The 10066-nt window shown below is 45.9% G+C and overlaps 1 long non-coding RNA gene across 1 annotated transcript; it reads right to left on the bottom strand.

The window, feature by feature from the left end:
• Positions 1-859: 859 nt before the first annotated feature.
• On the bottom strand, positions 860-6491 carry LOC138262339 (uncharacterized). The gene is made up of 2 exons (XR_011199222.1): positions 6110-6491; positions 860-3079 (listed from the first exon to the last, which is right to left on the bottom strand). It is a non-coding gene; the product is annotated as an uncharacterized lncRNA (long non-coding RNA).
• Between the last annotated feature and the right edge of the window lie 3575 nt (positions 6492-10066).

Genomic DNA, 10066 nt, shown 5'->3' with positions numbered 1-10066 from the left:
GACCATGTACAGCAGTGGCATTCACGTGGATGTTTTTCTCCTTAAAATAAATAAATAAACGCTTTGGTATTCTTGCGAGAAAGAGGACTTGTTCTCAAGCCGAAAGTTGGTCGCCTCCTCAGCAACTGAACGTGAGAACGTGGCCAGAGTACTTTAAAAAATGTTATGAAAAGCAGCCTTAGTTGGGCATGGTGTACGACAGCATGTGAGGAGTTTTGTTGGGTGTACATGACACCCCGGGTGTGGGGAGCTGAATGTTTCACGATCTGAGATATCTTAGCTGCCGCTACCCTGGAGGAAGATTCTTTGGGACTCCTTTACAAGGCCCTTGGGCTGCAACTTTTTTTTCTTCTTTTTTTAATGCTGTGGCAGTGCTAAAACAACTCCAAATCTACAAAGTGACACTAAATGCCTGAAACATCACTTTTCACCCCGGGCCACACCTACTGGCAATATGCAAGGTAGGCGCTCCCAGGCAAAAAGCCACACAGAACTGACCAGTGAAAGTTGCTTTTCACTGCGCCATTCTGCATCAGAATTTTACCACCTGCTCAGAGCAGGCGGTAAAAGTGACAGGGTTTTTGTTATATGGGCATCGTCACATTGCTGGAGTAGCATCATATTTTTTATTTTATTTTTTAATGCTAGTGCAGAAATACGTGACTTTAGCACCACAGAGGCATCAGAATTTTTTTACACATATGTGAAAACGTGCCATGGAGCTGTGTTGCTAATACAGTACATCCATGGAGTTGTTAGGGTCGCAGGGCACCGCAAGAAGTCTTAACCCCCGCACTTGTCCCACTCCAATTAATGTAACTTTCCATATACATTTATGAACAAATTCACATTAGCCAAGTATGTTTGCATCCTATTGTGGGAATACTGGGCCGCAGTTTTATTACATGCATAGACTCTTGCGACACGGCCTTTGACCTCATAACTCACTTTGTTCAGTCATAAATCAAAATGACAGGTCCATAAATTATTACAATGTCATAAATCATTTTTGAGTGCCATACATTGCTTTCGTTATAATTTGAAATCGTAATTTGGAGACAGGTTATAAATCACAGTTGTCAGGTCATACATAAATCATTTCTCCAGGATATAAAACTTTGCTGCATGACATCATCTCTACTATAAATCAATCAAGTCCTTGTCATTTGCTTGTCATAGTTCAGACACCTATTGTTGTTGAGGCCATCCTCCGCGCTGCTTTTTGGGGTCATCCATTTTTGTTGGTTCTTTACTCTGATCGTGAGGGGGGTAGCCTCTTAGTGCTGTTAGGCTCAACTCGCTACCTTGTCTGTCCATTTTGTGCCCTGCCAACCGGCGGGTCTGGGCCACGAGTGCCGTGCACCGCTTACTTCCCCATCGGCCTACTTACCCTGCCGTAAGGCATCCCAAGGTAAGTAGCCTTTCTCCGGCACACCGCCCACCGGTGTGCCTCCTTTACGAACCAACGTGCCCCTTATACCGCCGTCCTCTTATCCTCTCAGCCCTGCGACGATGCTGTTCTGGTGTGGGTGGGTGGGTGGGTGTATTTCGCGCTCCTGCGCGCTGTCCCTCGTGGCCCACAAAGTGATTTCTGCTTGACCGGCAGAATCTTTTAGTCTTCCCTCCAGACTGGGGGGCGAGGCGGTGTCTTCCCTTTGTTAAGGTTTGTAAATTACTTTTGCCCTTGCTGAGCCCCCATTGGCCCAATGTCCTTGAGGGGCTCCTCCCTCTCCCTTGAGGGAGATGCCGGATGTCCATTGTTGGTTTGCCGCTGAGGCGGCTTTAAACTGTAATTTCCGGGTCCCCGGCGGCGGTTAATGCGCCGGACCCTAATGCCCCCTGCGGGGCGGCCCTTTGCCATAACCCCCGCACTTGTCCCACTCCAATTAATGTAACTTTCCATATACATTTATGAACAAATTCACATTAGCCAAGTGTGTTTGCATCCTATTGTGGGAATACTGGGCCGCAGTTTTATTACATGCATAGACTCTTGCGACACGGCCTTTGACCTCATAACTCACTTTTTTCAGTCATAAATCAAAATGACAGGTCCATAAATTATTACAATGTCATAAATCATTTGAGAGTGCCATACATTGCTTTCGTTATGATTGGAAATCGTAATTTGGAGACAGGTTATAAATCACAGTTGTCAGGTCATACATAAATCATTTCTCCAGGATATAAAACTTTGCTGCATGACATCATCTCTACTATAAATCAATCAAGTCCTTGTCATTTGCTTGTCATAGTTCAGACACCTATTGTTGTTGAGGCCATCCTCCGCGCTGCTTTTTGGGGTCATCCATTTTTGTTGGTTCTTTACTTTGATCGTGAGGGGGGTAGCCTCTTAGTGCTGTTAGGCTCAACTCGCTACCTTGTCTGTCCATTTTGTGCCCTGCCAACCGGCGGGTCTGGGCCGCGAGTGGCGTGCACCGCTTACTTCCCCATCGGCCTACTTACCCTGCCGTAAGGCATCCCAAGGTAAGTAGCCTTTCTCCGGCACACCGCCCACCGGTGTGCCTCCTTTACGAACCAACGTGCCCCTTATACCGCCACGCCGCCTGAGGGGCTTACGTCGCCAGGCGGCTCCCCCCTTTCGGTCTTTGGGGTTTGCTCCCTTTCATCTTTACGGTGCCTCCCCTTTTTTTTTTTTTTTTTTTTTTTTTACCTTTCAGCTCTTTACCAGAGCCCCTCAGTGTCCCGGCCGTCAGGCCTTCCAAGGAGCACTGATTTTGCTGCACCATCCTTGTGACGGCCTACAAATCCCTTTTGTTTCTCACTGACACAGCCTGAATGTGAGGTGTTCGGTTCCGATTGAAGTATGCGGATGTTTGGGGCTGGGATACCTTTTTTAACCCCGGACTCGTTAGTGGCTGATGCAATCAGTTGTCAGTCGTTGCCATTTACCATGGAAATGCCCTTAGTTGAAACGAGCGCTGGAATCTGCTGTGGCTGTGGGAGGTTGAAGTCTGGTGTGGTTCCTCTGGATTCTATCCCATCTCACCCGCTGCACTCTGTGATCTGTGCGGGCCCGACCAACTCCTCTTCAGCCCTTCAGCGTGTCATCTCCCCTCTAATATATAGTACATGAAAGGAAACAAGGAGGGAGGGATACAGACACTTGTTATTTAACATGACCGACTCATTGCATGTCAGGTTCTGATACAATTGACCCCCCTTTTTTTTTTTTTTTTTTTTATTGCTCTCAATACATTGTCTGGACGTGCGCATGGAATCGTTCGCCTGACTCAACCCTCCAGCTTGTTCCTTATCTTATGTATGCCGTCACCACTGGCGTTCTTGCATGTCTGATCTAGTAGTGCTGTCCTTCCAAGGACCAGTATTGTGATACCGCAATGAACATTGTAGCCTTGGAGGCAGCCATGGCCCCCATGTTACAAGTAACATACCGCAATGCACATTGCAGCATTGGATGCAGCCGTGGTACAAATGTTACAAATAACATATTACGGTACCCTAGAATAGTAAACCTATTCTCCCAATACATTTCCATGGTCCTTTTGTTGAATTGTCTTTGGAGAAGGGCACCTTCAATTGTATTTATTTTTTGGGTGTGGTTTTACCGTGGGTTTAACTTTATTTTACTACGGTCATACTAATGCATAAATGCCAGCACTTCGAGTTTGGGAGCCTATTTAGGCCAAATAACATTTAATTTAGCTTGCGCTTACTCAAGGTTTCTTCCACCGCAAAGTATGTTTACTTAATATAAATGCACCCCCCCCTTTTTTTTTTTTTTTTTTACACATGCCAAAAGATTTCAGCCTGCATCAATAGCAAGGAAGACAGCGCCACTTTATGCAACACACACACTGATACAGTGTTGTCCTTGAAGGTTAGTAAAGATGTCCTATTATACCTCTCCGCTCTACAGAACTTTAAGCAACACGCGCTGATACAGTGTTGTCCTTGAAGGTTAGTAAAGACGTCCTATTATACCTCTCCGCTCTGCAGAACTTTAAGTAGCAACGAGCAGTACTCTCTCATAAGAGGCCCGTTCACAAAAGCCGCCATTTTTTAACGAGCGCCACGTGAGCGGTCCCCCACCATATTGCCTCCCCGCGCCACGAACTCACTAAAACAAATGTTCATCTGGATGGAGCTTCGCTTGTGTAGGAACGCCGCCAAAGCTCCACTTGAAATTGCTAAACTTCACTTGAGCGTCGCTTTAGCAAACTTTTGAATGTGGGGAATGAGCTTTTTTTTTTTTTGGGATGGGTTGCGCCTATTACCTCCAAAATTTATGAAACCCTATTTTATTTTATTCAATTTTTTTTTTTTTTGACTCTGTGTTGGGCGCAAAGGTTAAAGCTCGAAAGCATTAATAAATACCTTTGAATTTGAAATAACTTTCACAACGTTCCAGCTAAATGAAGTGTTTCCAGCAAATGGGCTTTTATCAAAGGCGACATCCGGATATTGTTTTTGGGTCGCTGCTATCATGTATTTTATTTTGTGGGTTTGACCTTACATAACCAGCTGGTTTGCATACAAAATCCTGTTTGTTTGCTTTTTTTTTTTTTTTTAATAAAACGCAGGCCATGTTATAGCTTTTCTTGCTTAACTGAAACCATAGATGGGAGAGCCTTGGGCTACATGAGACCTGTATGGGCCTCTTTCGCCCGCAGAAACCATGCGCAAGGAGCTTTAGGCAACATCCTCTGCCAGGGGTCCCAAGGCCCCCCAAAACCCCATTGGACGCAAAAACTTCGATGACGGGGCCGCTGCCAACCCCTGGTCCGTGCGCCCCAAACAAACAGCTCACATGCGTTTTCAAACTTTGGATGCCATCAATTATTACGTGTCCCAATTTATTTATTTATTTTTATTTTTCGGACCCTGTGACTTCAACATCTGCTGCCCTCTATACTGCACAAGTAGGGGGGGGTGGTGGTCCTTCAGAGGGGGCTTGGAACTCTGCACTAATGTCCTGCATTTACTCCTCCGATTCTCGTTAAAGTGTTCCTAATCATCTTTAAACGTGCGGTAACCGCTGTTCTTAACACCCCATTCTTTGCCCTCTCGTGTACCTCGTATCCCTTGCCTCCACACACTACCACCGCAACAAATATGTTGGCGCCAGCCCATCTGAACAGAGTGTCGGGTGAGTTGGGGAGGTGCGGAGTTGTTTGTTTTGAAAGACCAGCTGCTGCCCTGCTGTAGCCTCGTTTTACTACCAGCAGCGGTGGGGGTTGGGGGGCAATTGTCTTTTGGCCCAGGGAGCTATTGGTGCAAAGGCAGGATCTGTCTCTAGTTGTGAACTTTTCCCTTATGTCCGTCTTTAAGGAAGTGGTATCGCAAAAGGGAAAACGTAAATACTGCCTTTCGGTATTTCTAGTATTCACAGGAAATGCAATTACTAAACAGGTGGGTCGTTGTGGGGCGACCTGGCTGAGCCTTCCTTCGTGTCTATAGAAATCCAGCACTGCCTCTTCTTTCGTGAAGTGTGAAAGTTCACATTACCGCTCCCAGAACACCGAACACCTTAAACTTGCTTGCAAAAAAAGGAGCCCCACCACCACGGACACGCACCCCATTTTACGACCTGTTGGACTAAATCTGCGCCAGGCCACCCTCGAAACTGTGCGCCTCACCCTCTTGAATTCTTTCATCGGCATGAGCTGCAGGCCCGGAAAATGAAGTAAAGTAACGTTCTGCTTTAAACAGTCTGCCGCAATCTGCAGGATGAGGAATGCCAGCATGCTATGAGGTGGTAGTATAATATTTCTGTGCAACGTGCTTTACAAAATCAGACATGTTGCAAAACATCGCCTGTGAAGTTCTAATCAACACCAAAAATATATGAACCTACTCATTACTACGGTGGGGGATTTTAAGTAGCTACATGGCGGGAATATTAGCGCGTTCGTCTCCAGAAGCAGTTTAGATTCCTATCACCCTTGCTTAACCTATTACTCGAAAGACATTCATTCTTTCCTCGTGAACGGCAAGAAAACTCCGCTCTTATCCGGATTCCCCTCACCCCATGCTATCTGCTCCCGCAGAAGGGTTTGGTAAATACCGGAGTCCTTCAACCGCAAACAAAACAATTAAGAGAATTGGAGAATTCGAGACTTCTTACTTCAATAAAATCAGCGGCGAGCATCGGTCTTCCAAGGGCGCTTCTAAGCTGGACTGGTTCGGAGTCTTCCGGATACCATCGCGCCTGGTATTTCGCGCTCCTGCGCGCTGTCCCTCGTGGCCCACAAAGTGATTTCTGCTTGACCGGCAGAATCTTTTAGTCTTCCCTCCAGACTGGGGGGCGAGGCAGTGTCTTCCCTTTGTTAAGGTTTGTAAATTACTTTTGCCCTTGCTGAGCCCCCATTGGCCCAATGTCCTTGAGGGGCTCCTCCCTCTCCCTTAAGGGAGATGCCGGATGTCCATTGTTGGTTTGCCGCTGAGGCGGCTTTAAACTGTAATTTTATGGCAAGACCGGAGGCTCCTATTATGCGTTTCTTTTCTTACTTTAATTCAATAGCAGCAGTCAAGAAACATACTACAATTCCCAGAAGGCTAACAACAACAGCCAATGGGAAAGAAAAAGTAGTCATAACAGTATACACCAATCACATGCATAGTAAGGTATTATGACATCACTTGACTGCGACCAGCCCTCTTTTCTTGCTGCTCGCAGTCAAGATAAGTACCCTTTTATCCTTCTCCTCATATTTTGTCTGTGGTAATACGGTAAGATTATGGTTATTACGCTTTTTGGTTAATTTTCATTGCTTCCTTATTGCGTGTTCCTAACGCGTTGGTTCAACGTTATTAACTTGTTTCATAGACGGCAGGTTGCCGCATTATCCGGAGCGCTTCCCGGCTCGCGCACGGCAGTTTCGGCCGTTTTCTGCTCTGCGCGCGGCGCCCGGGCGCTCGCTGGCTGGGAACCCGGTTTTTCCTCAAGCGGCAGTTATTGTGCTCGCGCTTGAGGAGATACCGGGCGCTCGGCCAAGAACGGCTCCCCTGACGCTTATATTCCAATTTAGACGCGTGGTTTCTTCGCGTCTCAAGGAAATTAAGTGGCTTTTTCTTTTCCCATTATCGGCTGGAGGTTCCGGTTTGTTCATTCCTTCTGTTACCTCGTAGCCGTATTTTATCTGATTTTAACCCCTCTCAGCCCAGTTCCTTTGTCACCATGAATTCGGATAATTCCCCCTCACATGAAGTAGAGGATATTAGGCAAGAACTCTCTGCCTTCATCAAATCCTCTGTCCAACAGGCAGTTTCTTCTTCCATACAAAAAATTTCTAAGAACCTAGAACACTCATTTTCCGATATGATTTCTAGGACCATGTCGACCCAGGCTGCGGGGGAATGCAGTCAGCGCCTTTCCCCTAGTAAAAATCCAAACAAATCGAAAAAATTGGCGCATAAGAGAAGTGAGGTTTCCTCACATGCGGCAGAGGACGCGGTTCCTCAAAAGGCTCCCCCCAAGGAGTATAAAAATGTGGACATTGGGAAACCTAATTTAAAACACAAATCTAAAACAAAGAATATTATCCCCCCTTTGATGATTTCATCCACCCCTGATACGGATGACGATGTGTCGGATCTGGACTCTGTTTCCAGTGTCTCGGATGACGCAGATGATAATACTTTTTCTCCCCCGCCTCCCAAAAAGTCCAAGTTGTCCTCTCTTCAAACCTCCACGCTTCTAGACCCTGAGGGTTTCCCGATGTTTGACCCTTCCAATATACTTCACCCCAACTCCACTGAGTGGGTTCCCGCAGACCATGTGGCTCAATATGTTTCTGCAAAAATCAATTGTCCCTTGGACAAACAAATCAGGGCGAAATTGAAATCTGAGTGCCCTCGTCCTTCCCTGTCCCGTAATTTATCCGCTACCCCTGCTATTGACCAATCTCTTTTATCATATTTTACAAAAATAGGCAAGGATCCACGCAAAGGGGTGGATAAAGCATGGGCCTCTTGCCAAGATAAATTGCTGGATGTTATGGGACCACTAACCCGTATTTTTGACATAGTGGAAGCGGCCAGAATAGATGGTTCCTTCATTGATCCTGAAGAACTCTCCTTATGGGTGCAACGTACCTTTTGCCTCTTAGGAAATGCGAATTCCGCCCTTACACACGAAAGACGCAAGGGTCTTCTTTTAAAACTTGACTCTAAGTTAGTCAATTTGGCGACTGTCAAATCCAACTCTCAAACGGATGGTGCTTTGTTTGGAGAGTCATTCATCAAAGAGCTAAGCAAGTATGTGACAACCTTTACTTCTTTGGACAAGGCGCAACAATCGATGAAAAAGGTATTTTCACAGCGTGTTTTTGAAAGGGCTGGCAGAGGAAGGAACCGCTTTGCCGGCCGTGCATACCACAACCAAGGTTCCAGAGGTTATCATAACGCATCCTACCAGGAATATAGACCACAGTTTTACCCACAAAGAAGCAGGGGTTTCCGCTCCAGAGGTTCCAGGATCTCCAGACGCTCTCCCCAACCAAGTAAGTCATGTTTCTTCTTCCATTCCGTTAGGAGGACGTCTCCGTTTTTTCCTTCCAAAGTGGTCACAAATCACGGCAGACCCGTGGATTCTCAACACTATTCAGGGTTATTCCATAGAACTTTACACAAGTCCTATTCAAACGCAGTTACCCCCTCTTCCTCGTTTCTCCTCAGACATGGTTTCTCTCATAACTGCGGAAGTGCAAGCTCTATTGCAAAAACAAGCCATTGTTCCTATTCTTCCCGATCCGACAGGTTTTACCAGCTCGATATTTCTGGTTCAAAAGAAAAACAAGAAGATGCGCCCGGTAATAAACCTAAAGTATTTCAACCATTTTGTAGTTTACCATCATTTCAAGATGGAAACTATTCTCCATCTCAGAGACACTCTTCTGCAACGGGATTGGATGGTTCGACTGGATCTTCAAGATGCGTATCTAGTGGTTCCAATCCATTCTCATTTCAGAAAGTTTCTCCAATTCCAGTGGTTAAGCCAGTTTTTTCATTTTACCTCTCTACCCTTCGGTCTCTCATCAGCCCCCTGGTGCTTCACCAAGCTCATGAAACCTGTGGTAGCTTTTCTCAGGGCGCAGGGCATCAGACTCATCATTTATCTCGACGATATTCTAATAATGAGTCAGTCCTCTCAGTCCCTTCTCTCTCATCTATCCTTCACACGTTCCCTGTTATCGGAACTAGGTTTCATCATAAACAGAGAAAAATCCATTCTAATTCCATCTCAGGTTATAGAATTCTTAGGATTTCAAATAGATTCAATTTCGGCCACCCTCAAACTCCCTTCAGCAAAGATCAAAACTATAAAATCGGAAATTCTACAGGTCCTCCGCAGTTCTCAGATTTCCCTAAGAACGTTAGCACGAATTGTGGGTCTACTCTCATCTTCAATTCAAGCTATTTTTCCAGGTCCTCTCCATTACAGGGCTCTTCAGAGATTGAAAATCCGTCATCTAAGGAAGGGTCTCTCATACGCAGATATCATTCCATTAGACGCCGATTCTCGCACAGAACTTCAATGGTGGATAGACCATTTAGATTCTTGGAACGGAAGGACTATCTTTGCATCAGCCCCCGATCTAGTATTAGAATCAGATGCAAGCCAATCAGGATGGGGGGCCCGATGTGGACAAATCTCCACTGGAGGCACATGGTCGTTAGAGGAGTCCAGAATGCATATCAATTGTTTAGAGATGCTTGCAGGCTCCTTTGCAGTCAGAAGCCTTGCAAAAAACAGAGTGCGATGCGCTATTCTCCTCAGGATGGACAACATTTCAGCCGTACGCTATATCAATCATCTCGGAGGCACGAAATCCAAACCTCTGACGGAATTAGCCAAGGGGTTTTGGGAATTCTGCCTTTTAAACCACATTTCGGTTCATGCAGAATATCTTCCGGGGTCTCTCAATTCAGTGGCGGATTGGCACTCTCGTCATCTGCGAGATTCAAGCGACTGGAAACTCCATATTTCAATTTTCCAACTCATTCAAAACAAATGGGGTCCCCTAGTAATAGACCTTTTTGCTTCACGCCTCAATTCCCAGCTTCCTCTATTCTACAGCTG

Source organism: Pleurodeles waltl, chromosome 2_1, assembly GCF_031143425.1.
Source record: "Pleurodeles waltl isolate 20211129_DDA chromosome 2_1, aPleWal1.hap1.20221129, whole genome shotgun sequence".
NCBI classification, from domain to species: Eukaryota; Metazoa; Chordata; class Amphibia; order Caudata; family Salamandridae; genus Pleurodeles; species Pleurodeles waltl.
This window is presented reverse-complemented; position numbering and strand designations above follow the sequence as displayed.